The sequence below is a fragment of the Peromyscus leucopus genome, chromosome 22, assembly GCF_004664715.2.
Source record: "Peromyscus leucopus breed LL Stock chromosome 22, UCI_PerLeu_2.1, whole genome shotgun sequence".
Classification (NCBI taxonomy): domain Eukaryota; kingdom Metazoa; phylum Chordata; class Mammalia; order Rodentia; family Cricetidae; genus Peromyscus; species Peromyscus leucopus.
In genome coordinates this window covers 18,171,743-18,184,417 of record NC_051081.1, presented here as the reverse complement: position 1 = coordinate 18,184,417, position 12,675 = coordinate 18,171,743, and positions in this window count along the sequence as shown.

Here is a 12,675-nt window from a genome sequence, read left to right as displayed (position 1 = left end):
CATTGAATTTGGCCTCTACTGGACAAGTGCAAATTACCCTTCATTACGGAGTGATGTGATTCAGTGGCTGGAATGTGGAAAAGGGCGCTGTGCTCTCTCTTGCAGTGTGAGCAGGAAGCTGCCCATCCTGGTAGCTTTGAAAAAGACACAGGAAACAAGGAACTTGGTGGCTTTATGGAGACTGAAGAAATCCAAGGATAAGGCACATGCAAACGATACTGGAGAGCCTTATGTAGGTAGGGTAGCTCTAACTGAAACCTCAGATCCTAAGTCATATGGTACTGAGTGTCCTTTAATTGTTAATGAAAAACAGTGCCCTTGAACCAGCAATGATCCCTGTGTTTATGAGATCCTAGGGAGGTGGGATAGGGTGGTTAGGGACTGGGATTTAGGTTGGCGCTTGCCATTCACATGGTCTTACTCACAACTTTCTTGACCTTTGTTTCTTCCTGTCGTTAATCAAGTGATGCTAACCCCACAGATCCGTATTTGGAAGTTATCTCAGCTGGGGAGAGACAAAGCGCTATCACTGAGTTTTAGAATTCTCTGACGAGGCCAAAGAGGACACTGTATAATTAAACGGCAGCTAGTCTGTCAGAGCAATTTACTTTTGGAAATTTGTGTGCTGGGGATCAAAGCCAGGCCTTGTGCCTCTGAGGCTAGGGCTCTATCCGTGAGCTACCCACTGTAATCCTTAATTACTGTGGTAGGAAAGAACTGTTTTCTCCCAGAGGTCTCAACATTATTCCGCAGCTGTGTGATTATCATCAGATTGAATGAGATGTGACCCAGCTCAGCCACTGTTCACCTGTCAGTTTCCTACTTCTAATGGGCTTGATTTCTCATGCCTGCTCAACAGTGGGGTGTGGACCTAATAGACCAGGTAGTCTTGGAGATGTGCATAGCACGGTGCCTGGCCCATGGTACCGTTTTCTGTGTTCTTCTGCCCATCTACACATATCAGTCCATTGGTGGAAAGACAATACTGGAATCCAGAGCTCCTAACCAAACTTCACTAAAAGGTAAATTGAGCCTGTAGTTCTATGGACTGTTTGTTTAATATGGAGTTTCACAGAAGGACATAGTCAGAATGTTGAAACATTATCTCTGATCTTCATTGGGAAAATTTATAAAAGTTCTCGCTTAGAAAATTAGTAGGAAACAGATAAAGTACACCATAATCCCACTCATCAATTTATTTAATGCTCATAAAATGTTTTCATTTTCCACCAAGTAAAAGAATTTGTTTGGAGATCAATAGAACCAGGGTTGGAAATTCACATTTGCACATCCTAGTAGAGGTGTGGCAATGCTTGTAGTCCTTCCGGTTCTGTCCTCTCTGAGCTCTGAGGCACACACTTCTCCAGATCAGTGCAAGGCACACACTTCTTTCAGCTCCAGTCAAGGTGAATAAGGAACTCCAACCCACTCCACCCGGCATCCTTAGAGACCAAATTCAATCCCACCGTAAACCACACCATCCTTCTCCCAATTCAAGAAAGCTGATGCTGGGCTTGGGGCACAAGCGGATTGGTAGAGTGCTGACCCAGCATGCATAAAGCCCTGGATTTGATTCCCAGCCTTGAATAAGCTGGGCACAATGGCACACAGCATTAATCCCAGAACTAGGGAAATGGAGGCAGGAGGTCCAGAAATTCAAGGCCATCTTCAGCTGCATAGTGAGTTCAAAACCAGACTGGGACAAAAGAGGTAAGAGAGGGGGAGAAGAGGGGAAGAAGAAGAGAGAGAAGAGGCACTAGCTAATGCCGAGTTCATGTGTATAAACCAGAAACCTTAAGGCAGCGGTCTTCAGCCTTCCTAATGCTGTGACCCTTTAATACAATTCCTCAGGTCATGGTGACCCCCAACCACATAGTGATTTTCATTGCTACTTCACAACTGTGATTTTGCTACTATTATGAATCGGAATGTAAATATCTGTGTTTTCTGATGGTGTTAGGCGACCCCTGTGAAAGGTCATTCAACCTCCAAAGGGGTTGCGACCCACAGATTGAGAACCACTGCCTTAAGGGAAGGAATGGGTGACAGACAGCAACTCCTTTGTCTTGTCATTGATCTGTCCTCTGGGTGGCTTTAGATCTTTATGATGTAAAACCTCAGGTGGTTTTTTAATCCTATGGTTATTTTATTCTGCTTTGGGATGAAAGAATAAAATCTAATGGCTCCAAACACACAGTTTGAAATTTTTGGTTAGATGTATTAAATGTTGTTGTTTTTAATACTCACTTGGGACCTCCTAACCTTACTTCTTAGGAAAGCACCTCTCCATGCTTACTGGACAGTTGCTGGGTCCAATTAAGTGATTTCTCTAAGGAAGGACGTGGTCCAAATCCCAGCCAAACCTCAGCCTGGTCCCCTCCCATTGAACCAAGAGGAGTCAGGGGTGACAGCTGTGTGGCCTTTTCTCCTGTGTCTTTCTTCTTGTCTCTTCATGAAATTAGGTAGAATTCCTTTTCTCCTCTAGGGGATGCCCCTACATCAGGTCACTTGAACCCATTTCCCAACATTCACAGATTCCCAGCCATCCAGGACACCACTTCTTAAATACTTCCGTCCAAAACCCCCAGGGTAGTGTATAATATAACTGATTGCTCCCCCAAGCTTGAAGATTTATCTACCAATATTTACTGTATTAGAAATGAAAACGTAAAACTGAAAATGCATTTGCTAATTCTTTTCCAAAACAACGCAGCCCAGATCACCTCTGAGGGAGGGAAGACGTCTTTAAGGCAAACCGCTGTGAGAAGAGCAGCTCTGTTTTCCCGTCTCCCGAGCATCTGCCTTAATGGAGGACAGCTGGAAATTCTTATCTGTCTCTGTCTTCAATCTGCTCCAATGTTTTGCCTTGCTTAAAAAATATGAAGAAAACTTGGCTCCCTGCAGATATGCAGTTGGAAAAGGAGAGGAGTATTTTAATAGACTTTTCAAATAGTTATGGAAATGCTCTGTTGATGCTAGAACAAAATTTGGCTACGGGTTGTTTCTTAAGGGTTGGTTGCAAGTCAGATCTGAAGCCCTGTCAAGGAACTATTAGAGTGCATGACGGTAGAAGCCAGTGATTTGTCTTGGGATCCGTCTTGCATACATCTCTCCCTTGAAAACTACTGGTTCACTGAGTGAAATGGTACTTCCTAATTCATGCTCCTTTTCAGTAGACGATGTAAAAAGTCCCATTTGATAACAGCACCACTGATCTTAAATGTTGAGACACTTATAATTTTGGAGGACAGTTTCCAAAAAATTTTTTTTTTTTGCTTAAAAACATGAAATTTTTGTCATTATCCACCAATACTACCAGTTGTTCTCCTTATGTGTCATTATTAAGAAAAAAAAAAAGCCATACACTCAGTCATTGGCCATAGTTCTACACCAATTCTTCCAGATAAAAATGATGCTCCAATAAAAAGTGGTTAGTTCAGCTTGCAACCTGCACTACTCCATAAGTGTTTCTTGGAGTCATCCATAGTAGTTCAGGATCAATGGGTGCTTTATGTGAGCTCCACACATGTTAAAATGAGGCCAGCTGTGGTATCACACATTTGATCCAAGCACTCGGGAGGCAGGTGGATCTCTATGAGTTTGAGGCCAGCCTGTATACACAGACAGTCTCAGGCTACATAGCAAAATCCTTTTGCAAACAAATAGCCTAAAAAAAAATAAAGACACTGAATAAAAACTAAGAAGGTTTGATAAATATATAAGAATCTACATTGTTCTAAAATAATAAAATGAGGTGTACTCAAGAGTTGAAGTTTAATGAAGTAATTTTTATTGTATTATCAATGACACTTTTAAAAAGACGTGTGTGTGTGTGTGTGTACGTGTGTGTATACATGTTCACATATGTGTGCAAGTGCCCTCAGAGGCCATAAGAGGGCAGCAGATCCCCAGAAGCTGGAGTTACAGGTGTTTGTGAACCACCTGACTTGGATGCTGGAAACCAAACTCTGTCGCTGGCTGTCCTGGCATTCACTCTGTAGACTAGGCTGGCCTCAGACTCAGAGATCTACCTGTCTCTGCCTTCCAAATGCTAGAATTAAAAGCCTGTGGCACCACATCCAGCCAATTAGTTTATTTTTTTAATCTTTTTTAAGTGTGTGTGTGTGTGTGTGTACAGGCACTGAATACCCTGGAACTGGAATTACAGGAGGTTGTGAGTGGCCTGCTGTAGATGTAACCAATCGTCTTTTTAAAATAAGAAACACAGTGTAAAAGAGAAAGCCGAGAGGTCAGAGCTCAGAGATAAAATCTTACCTCCTGCAGTGCTCCTAACTTCCCCGCGAGAGAGAGCTTCTTCCTGTTTGTCTATCTTTAAATAGTCTGTTCTGCCTTCTCATTGGTTGTAAACCCAACCACATGGCTGCCTCGTCACTGCCTATAAGTACCGCCCTCCAGGTCTTAAAGGCATATGTCTCCAATACTGGCTGTATCCCTGAACACACAGAAATCTACCTAGCTCTTCTAACCACTATGCTCTTGCTATGGCTCTAATAGCTCTGACCCCAGGGCAATTTTATTTATTAACATAAAATTAAAATTACATTTCAGTACAAATAAAATATCAGCCTGCCATGGGTGCTGGGATCTGAACTTGGTCCTCTGGCAGAATACACTGTTCTTAACTGCTTGACCTAACTGCTGAGCCACCTCTCCAGCCCCAGTTAGTTATTTTTAAGGTACAGGAGCAAATCTGGGACTGACATACAAACTTAGTCTTTGTGTTTATCGGAAATCTGAGATTCCATGTTATCACACTTGAGGGAATTGGCAATGGTGTCTTTCACCTAGCTTTTCATGAAGCCAGCATGCACCAATGTCAGCTAGGCAAGACATGGGTTCTCCTTACCATGCATGTGCCTTACTAGCCAGCACTGTATGATAACGCCATGTCAGATCCTTTCCACTTCCAGTTTGAAAACAGGGAGCTAGCTTTGGCTTTTAAAGAGCTCACCCTATCTACATTTGATATATTCCTTTTCCTTCAAACTCTGATCAGTTCCAAAATGACATTGAAATCGTTGTGTTGACTCGATGCGGTGGTAGTGTCCTTGAACAGGAGTGCAAGATTGCTTTCTCCACAACGATGATGCCCTCTTCCATGAGTCAAGGGTTCTATTTTAGTTCTTTCTCTCCATCAACTCAAACTTAGATGCTCCAGGTGTGACTTGAAAAAATTAGTCTTATCTCCTGTGGTTAAATATGCAATAATTTTTCTTATTGCTTCATATGAATAGACTCTTAGGGTAGTAAGTTTAGATAATTTTACACTTTGTTTAATTTTGGAAAAAAAAACTTCATAACATTTTTTTAAAATAAAAACAAAGTATGTTTTGTTGTTGTTGTTGGGCTTCCAAATAAATGCCAAACAACTTTGGAACAGTGTCAAAAGTACAGAAATTATAGAGGGGGCAAAGGGAAAGGTACCAAGAACGTACTCAAAATACTAAAGCCAAACTGAGTGACCTCTCAGTGCACCACCTTAAAAAATAGTAGGATTGGGGCTGGAGACATGATTCACTGATTGAGTTTGTACTGCTCTTCTGTAGCTCAATTCTCAGCACCCATGTCGGGTGGCTCACACCAGCCTCTTACTGTAGCTCCAAGGGATCCACTGCCCTCTTCTGACCTCCACAGGCACCCCACACATACTGCCCATACCCACACAATCACACATATATGCACAATTTAAAAATAATATATTTTTTTTTCCGAGACAAGGTTTCTCTGTGTAGCTTTGAAGCCTGTCCTGGAACTTGCTCTGTAGACCAGGCTAGCCTCGAACTCACAGACATCCACCTGCCTCTGCCTCCTGAGTGCTGGGATTAAAGGCGTGCGCCACCACCACCGCCCGGGTAAAAATAATAATTGTTTTAAAATTGTAGGAAACCCAGTGGGCCATGTTCCATTTCCTGCCACCGTAATGATGTCAGCCCAGTCTGCATAGCCTCTGGAAAACTCCACTCGTGAGAGAGGGAGGGTGACAAAAGCCTCCGAGTTATTATAAAATAGCGTCAACCTCCCAGACGTCCCGAGAGGCTCCTGGCGCCCCCAGAGTCCCCGGGCCGCACTTGATGAATCACTCGTCTATGGAGGGCTCCATTTCCAGTGAGTTTCACTTATATGAAGCGTGCCACCAGGGAGGGATAGCACCTTTGCTTTGTTTGATGCACCTTGTCAAACCTAAAATTAGATTGCAGGGCTTGCTAATGCTTTGAATGACGTAAGAGACTTGGTGGCTCTGAGGGTTAATAGTTCGAGAGCCATAGATCCTAACTCGGGTCCATTAAGTCCTTGTCCCTTTTCAGTGTGACTCTGGAAGCCCCTTCAGTTCTCACTGGACAAGCTACAAATAAAGCCCTCCCGCCTGTCTTACAGATGAATGAAGTTGGATTCCCATATGCGGCTCCCCCAGATCACCTCATGGTCGCTGGTTTTTCCTTCAAAGAGGAAACCGCAGCAGCGAGAAGTGTTTATATATGGTTGTAATTTTATTGCATGTGGAACATTACTTCTCAAAGAAGTTGCATATGATTGAGTACCAAAATCCATGAGTACATGTTACATGCCCAATACTATCCAGACCCCTCAGAGAATACAGAAAGACTGTGTTCCTAACCCTGCCGCTGAAGACTCCATTGCATGAAACAAAAGAGTTTTTAAAAGTTTAAACATTGCCTCAGATGAAATCAAACGCTTGTGCGTAGACTCCAGGGAGAGCAAATAGAATATATGAAGGGGTTTGGGTTTTGTTCTTCCGATTTTCGCTTGCCTGTGACGATGAGACTTTAAAAACACTTGAAAGATGTGCGGAGGCAGAAGTGGGGGCGGGGGCGCCACAACAGGGATCAGTGGTTTCCACAGGCCACGCAGGACTGGAGGTTGCCTGCTGGAGAGGTGAAGGGAAAGGACCTGAATGGTCCCTTTCTTCTTCATTGCCGCACCTTCAAACTGCCCTTTGTTTATTTAACAAGGAGGCCGGAAAATGAGCCAAGAGAAATAGAGGCTTGGCCAAAGAGGTTGTCAAAATAAAGATGACCAAGAACACTGGGGTACAGTTGTCTGTGGTAAATATGGACTGCACCATCCAGGTCCCCTTCCCAGAATCTGCTTGCCTCCCGCCTGGCCGCCGCCTGGCCTACCGGAAGCCCAGTCGGCAACCAGCCTCCAGCTGTGAGCTCCTTCAAAGGCTGGCCTCTTTGCAAAGAGCCTCCTTGCTGGGCATGCCCACCCATCTGCCTTCCAGGCCCTGTCACTCCCTTCCGGTTCTCTCTGGCACCTCCCCACTTGCTGTGGGCTCTCTCAGTATTCTGAAAATCCTTCCATCGTAACTTCCCCCCTCCCCTCATGCGGCAGGCTGCCTTGCTCCAGGCCATGTTCGTACCAGGGCACATTCTGTAACAGAGGCAGGAGACGGGATGCCCAGATGTTGGCTGCAGGACCAGGGTAACCTGTAGTTTTGTTGAGATTCGGCTCTTCAACCTTCTCCTTTTCTCTCTTCCTTTTCCTAGCGTCCAGCACTAACAATAGTTTGCATCCCAAATTCTGCATAAGCAGCCAGCCCTTCTAGAGAATCCAGCTGTGGGGGTTTGCGTAGGAATTGCTCCCAATGTGGTGGTTTGAATAAGAGTGGCCCCCCCCAGGCTCCTAATTCTTTGTCTTTGGGGAGAGATGCTGCTTGACAAGGATTAGGAGGTGTGGCCTTGTTGGAGTGGGTGTGGCTTCTTGCAGGAATTGTGTCACTGGGGGTGGACTTGGGGGTTTCAAATGCTCAAGTCAGGCCTAGTCTCTCTCTCTCTCTCTCTCTCTCTCTCTCTCTCTCTCTCTCCTCCTCCTCCCTCTCTCCCTCCCTCCCTCTCCTCTCCCTCTCCCTCTCCTCTCCCTCTCCTCTCCCTCCCCCTCCATCCCTCCCTCCCTGCTGCTGTGCATCCAGATGTTGAACTCACAGCTACCTCTCCAGCACCATGTCTGCCTGCGGTAATTGGGGGTTCTGAACAGCTGACTAAATGGTTATTTAATTTTTTTAATGAGGTTTTTTTCAATGTAAAACAACATCTTCAAACAACCCATCAGGAAAAGAAACACGAGTTCAGTCTATGCCCCGGTGGATGGCTGGCCCTGGCTAGAAGTCTCCACTTGGAGGCTGCCTCCAGCTTTCTCCATACCTCCTCCCCTTTTCTATGCCCTGCCCAGGCTACCTAGGCCGGCCCTCCCCCTCTCACCTCCTCTATCGGCGCCTGATCCACAGACTCCCACACAGCCCAGACACCTCAGGCCGTAGAGGCCGCTGTGGTCCAACCATCTCTCTGGTAGCCACCCTCCACCCAGACACGGCACTCCAATCACTCCGAGATCCCACAGTGCCTGCCTCCCGTGCCCAGTCCCTCAGCTCCAGCCTGTGTGCTGGCTGCCATCAGCCTCCACGGGCTGCTCACCCTGCTTTGCGCTCACCACATCTGTGCCCTCCTCCAGGCCGGTTTTTCCCCTTCCTGTTCTCTTCCCTGCCACCTCCCCACCAACTTTGAGTTTCTCAGTACTCTGTACACATCTCCATTGTAGCTTTCCCTTATAATCAATTCATGTTTTCATAGCAGACCCTTCCCTGTGAATGCCTAAAAAGCAAGAGCAGTCTTTTATGTCCCTGGGAATCACCTGTGTCCTCACTGTGCCTAGCACACACAGTGTTGAATGTAGAAAATTGAGTAATGGGCTTCCCGGTCCTCTCCCCAACCCTCCTCACTTTAGTCACGTCATCCCCAACAATGAGTAATGGCCAAACAAACCATATGCCAATCATTTCCCGGCACCCAATAGGGAAACACTAAAGCTGCCATGTTAATGAACAGAGCCCTCGACCAGGTGCCGCTAAACCCTTGTTTCCCACCTACTCTGGCCCATTTCAGGAGAGGAGGAAGACATGTATTGGAGGGAGAGGCAGGTCCAGAAGCCTTCCTGTCATGGTGTGTGGGGACCAGCTGCTCACAGCCTGCCTTGATTGAATCTGATTCCTTGGCGGTGGTGGCTCACACCTTTAGTCCCAGCACTCGGGAGGCAGAGGCAGGCGGATCTCTGTGAGTTCGAGGCCAGCCTGGGCTACCAAGTGAGCTCCAGGAAAGGCACAAAGCTATGCAGAGAAACCCTGTCTCGAAAAACCAAAAGAGAGAGAGAGAGAGAGAGAGAGAGAGAGAGAGAGAGAGAGAGAGAAAAGGGGGGCACTTTGGCTCTTTTCTGGAGATCAGCTGTGTTCTGAGCTCGGTGCTGGAAAGGGCAGCAGTGCCAGGGTGTTAGTGCCAGTGCAAGGCTGTTGGTGGAGTTTCCTTCCCCTCTGTTATCAAAGGTAAGACCCATTTGCAGCCTTTCATATGGACTAGAAATACAGGATGACATGGGGTTAGAAGAGAATGGTCGCCTGGTGCACGCCTTTTATCCCAGCACTCAAGAGGCAGAGGCAGAGGCAGAGGCAGAGGCAGGCAGAGGCAGAGGCAGAGGCAGAGGCAGAGGCAGAGGCAGGTGGATCTCTTTGAGTTCGAGGCCAGCCTGGTCTACAGAGCAAGTTCCAGAACAGCTATGGCTGTTACACAGAGAAACCTTGTCTCAAAAAAGAAGAAGTGGGGGACAGAAAGAGGAGGAGGAGGAGGAAAGAAGAAGAAGAAGAAGAAGAAGAAGAAGAAGAAGAAGAAGAAGAAGAAGAAGAAGAAGGAAGAAGAAGAAGAAGAAGAAGAAGAAGAAGAAGAAGAAGAAGAAGAAGAAGAAGAAGAAGCTCAAATTCAACCTTCCTCTCTCTCCTGGTTCCTAAATTCCACATTGCAAAACAAACTCAAAGTAGTCCAGCTAAAGACAAATGGTCTGAAGTGAATTCTACAAAATATTTGCCTGCACTAAAGAAAGGCAAAGGAGAAAGATGGGTTATTTTTAATGAAAGAGAAGAGCTCAGGATCTAGGTCAGTTAGTAGAGTACTTATGTGGCATGCACAAAACCTTGGGTTCAACTCCCAGTTCTGGGAGGGAAAAAAAAGAAAAGAAGGGAGAGGAGAGAACACAATACCCTTCAGGGGGAAGTGATGCAATTCATCAGAATCCCAAATCTCTGTCATTTAACATTCAGGTGTCTAGGATATGACACAACTAAGAAAATGGAACGCACTCCAAAAGAGAAGTGTGTCAACTGAGGTCAAAGCTGGGAGCCACATGAAGAATTAGCAGAAGAATTTTTAAATAGCGATTATGCAAAATACCTTCATTGAAAATTTTAAAATGTGCTTGCAGTGAATGAAGACAGGAAATTTCAGCTAATCAATAGAAACAACAACAACAAAAGATACTGTAAAGTATTTGAGAGTTTAAAAAAATTATACCGGTTAAGTTTAACATCGGAATGGAAATGCAAAAGAAAAAATAAGGAGCCTTGAAGACAGATCTGTAGAAATCAACCAATACGATGAGCAGAGACTTTGTTTTAGTTGAAAGAAGAGCAGAGCCTCTGAGGTATATTAAGCAATCTAAGGTAAGTATGACTGAAGTTCCAGAAGGAAACGAGAAAGAAAAAAAGCTGAGGAAACAATAGCTGGGAATTTCTCAAAGGAGACCTATCATAACCCTTCAAATCTATAGATTTGTGAGATTCAGAAATAATCTATACAGTATAAATATACAGATTCAGAGTATTAACTTTGAATTAATAAGTGGGATGTCTTAGAGTATATTGCATACAGATCACAAAATGACAAATGTTAGAACAGATCTGGCAAAAGTAGCAGGGGATAAAAAACCCAGCACATAACATGCAGGGAAATGTACAATGTCTTCTCATGGCTGCCTCCTCAGATATACATGACCTGGAGAGCATGAGATAGAACTTTTAAATATATTGCTAAAAATAATAAATATGTCAATACAGAATTCTAAATCTGTAAAAAAAAAAAAAAAAAAAAAAAAAACCTTTTAAGGATGGATGCAAAATAAAGACTTTTTCAAATGAAAGAAAACTAAGAAAGTCTGTCACTAGCAGGCCTGCAGAAGGAAGCGCTAAAAGCTGGGGAGAGACTAGAGGCTAGAAGGTTTGCCTAGCATATGCAAAGCCCTCAGTTCAATCCCTAGTGTCATAAAATCCAAAGACTTCTTTTTCAGAAAGAAGGAAGATAGCAAAATTAAATCCAAATCATTAGAAAGGAATAGAGTACCAGAAATAGTATTAATCTAGGCATTTCCCCCTTTTTTTCCTCTCAGCTTTATGATTTGACTATATAAAGTAAAAATAAGATTGGCTTGTAGGATTTTTTTAAAGATTTGTTTTTACTTTATGTGTGTAAGTATTTTGCCCAAATACGTGTGTGTATGTGTACCATGTAGGTGGAAGTTCTCCTGTGTCCCTTAGCTGCTCAGTCCCAAGTAAACACACAGAGGCTTCTGTTAATTACAAACTGTCTGGTCTATGGCTCAGGCTACTCGCTAGCTAGCTCTTTCATAATAAATTAACCCATTTCTATTAATCTATGTTTTGTCACATGGCCGTGGTGTTACCAGTCTGCTGGCATGTTGCTCCTTGGGCGGTGAGCTGGCATCCTGCTGCTTGGGTCCTAGCAGCTTAAAGCAATGGTCAGAAAATGATTACAGATACACAATAAAACAGATTCAGATCCAGGGGGAGGGCAACCTCTAAACAGGTTACAGTGTGTTTAAAAATATACATAGACTTGAGGTAGAGAAAGTACTTAAAAAGAAAAAGAATAATTTTTTAAAAAGCCACAAAAAGATCGAAAATACACAGAGAGTCTGGATACTGTATATTACTGTGTTGTCTTTGGGATTTTTTTTTTTTTAACTGCAGAGAGGCATTTGAATATGAGGGCTGCTAAGTTAAACCAACATATATATATTTAAAGGTATCTTGACTTCAAAATTTGGGTCTAAGGATATATTGCTTTGGAAAAGAGGTTCTGCTTTTGTTTCTACAGAAGATGAGAACCTTTGGGTTGTTTCCAGGCCAATAGGGTTTGATCAAACAAGATCCCCTGAAAAATCTCCAATGGGAACAGATGGCCCAGTTGATCCAGTGTTTCCGAGTACCTCTATTGCATTTTCCTCTGAGTTCTGCATTCAGAAAGTCTTCAAGGCTGCTGGCTGAGATGATCCGGCCTCACAGATTACTTCAATCAGGACTTGACCATAATCCTAAATTTTCTTTGGATCCCCATAAGATTTCCAGTGCCCTAATCAGCAGGAAGTAGTCTAGAGAATTATGCCCACATTCCCCAAAATAAATTATGGATATTTGTGATTTTTTTTTTAGGGAGGTGGTTACAAGTTGTTATGAATAATGGTCAGAAAAAAATCTGAACAAAAGAGATTAGATTCAGGAATCTCATTCTAAAAAGAAAAGGGGATATATAAATGATAGAATAAAAGTGTAGATTATTGAATCTACTTTAATCTAAAAAACAACTGTTAATCTCAAAATACTTTACATTGGCATGGATTTTGATTTGTTAGTAACAAATTTAAGGTCAATTTTGATATACTGTATATATTTAAGGTATTATGCTTATTCAACTCATTTAAAATTGTAATATTAAGAAATACAGAATCACAGTCTACCTGAATCTATCTCTCTCTCTCTCTTTCTCTCTCTCTCTCTCTCTCTCTCTCTCTCTCTCTCTC